Source organism: Chrysochloris asiatica, unplaced genomic scaffold, assembly GCF_000296735.1.
Source record: "Chrysochloris asiatica unplaced genomic scaffold, ChrAsi1.0 scaffold00697, whole genome shotgun sequence".
Taxonomy (NCBI): Eukaryota; Metazoa; Chordata; class Mammalia; order Afrosoricida; family Chrysochloridae; genus Chrysochloris; species Chrysochloris asiatica.
This window is the reverse complement of record NW_006409215.1, coordinates 101,428-103,464: the sequence shown is the minus strand read 5'-3', so window position 1 is coordinate 103,464 and position 2,037 is coordinate 101,428.

Below are 2,037 nucleotides of genomic sequence, written 5' to 3'. Positions count from 1 at the left end.
GCTGGGGACTGTGGACTCAAGGAGGGAGAGGGGCTGTGTGTTGAAGGCCAGGGGGCAGGCTTGCAGGGTGTATCCTTTGGTTGTTTGAAGATGCTTGAAGAGGATTGTAATCATTGCAATGAAATGGAATACGATGGAATGTAAAGCTGATGTTTTCTCCCATGTAAACTATCACTCAATTAAAAATACAAACTTAAAAAAAAGAAAAAGATGCATTGATAATTAGTGGTTATTGTGATGCAAACATTAGAAGCAAAGAGGAAGGATTTTCTTGTTGGAAAATGTGGCTTTGGTGATAGAAATTATGCTGGAGATCACATAACAGAATTATAGAAGACTAAGGAGTCCTGGTGTGGTGCTGTGGGTTAATGCACTAGACTGCAAAGCCGTTTGAACTGCAAGGTCAGCGGTTCAAGCTCACCAGCTGCTCCTTGGAAACCCTATACAGGGTTGTTATGGGTCGGAATTGACTCGATGGCACTTGACAACAACAACAAGGAACTCTGGTAGCATAGTGGTTACAAATCAGGCTGCTAACCTCAGCGTTATCAGTTTGAAACTACCAGTTGTTCTGCAGGAGAAAGCTGAGGCTTTCTGCTCCTGTAAGACTTTACAGCCTCAAAAACGCTGTACAGGTTTGCTATGAGTCGGAACCAACTCCATGGCACATAACAACAACAACAACAACAAGAAGCTCTGGTAACATAGTGGTTACAAATTGGGCTGCTCACCTCAAAGTCAGAAATTCGAAATTAACAGCCTTTCTGCAGAAGAAAGATGAAGCTTTCTGCTCCTGTAAAAATTTACAGCCTAGGAAATGCCGTGCAGGCTCATTATTAGAGTCCATGGTATTTAACAACAACAACAAAATGAATTATTTAGTTGTTTGAACTATAAGGTCAGTGGTTCAAGCTCACCAGCTGCTCCTTGGAAACCCTCTAGAGGGTTGCTACAGGTCTGAATCAACTCCATGGCACTTAACAACCACAATGACTTACTTATTTCAAATACCTTTTTTCAACAGCATAAAAGGTTACTATACATCTGACCTTACCAGATGATATACAAAGGAATTAAGTTGACTGTATCTGTGGGAAAAGATTATAGAGAGGTTCAATATTATCAGCCAAAACAATGCTGGGGCTGACATTGGCAAGGACCTTCTGTTGCTCACATGCAAGTTCAAGCTAAACCTGAAGAAAATTAATAGAACTACACAAGAGTGAAAATATGAACATAAGTATATCCCATCTGAATTTAGAGACTATCTGAATAACATATTTGATAAATTAGACTAATGACTGAAGACAAGAAGAGTGGTGTTATGATATCAACAGCATCATTCATGAAAAAGGACGAAGGTGATTAATAAGACACACAAAAAAGAAAAGATCAAAATGGAGAAGACACTCTGAACATTGCTCTTGAGTATATAGAATCTAAAGCAAATGCTAGAAATGATGAAGCCAAAGAACTGAACAGCAAATTTCAAGAGAAACTCTAGAAGAAAATGTAAACTACTGTAATGAAAAATGAAAAGACCTGGAGTTAGAAAATCAAAAAGAGAGCACATGCTTTCTATAGCCATTCTGAGAGAACTCAAGGATAAAATTCAAGCCTCAGGTTTCTATAGGCAAAACATTGAATGACACTGGAAACACCAAAAGATGATGAAAGAAGTACACAGTCACTGTACCAATAAGAATTGGTGAATTGTCAATCATTTTAAGAGGTTCCATATGATCAAAATCTATGGTACTGAAGGAAGAAGTTCAAGGAGCGTCCAAGTTTCTTGTAATAGACAAGCAAGCACCTCCAGTGCAGCAAGTTTGCTGAAACATTTTGATTTATGTTGTGTCGATTCCTGGAGCCTTGTTTTTCCCCAATGGCTGCAGTGCTGCTTGAACGACTTCTTTGAAGTCATTGTTGACAAACAAGGCTCCAGGAATTAACCGAATACAAACTGAAATGCTTCAGCAAACTGATGAAGCACTAGAAATTACTGTTTGTCTGTGTCAAGAAATTTGGAAGACAGCT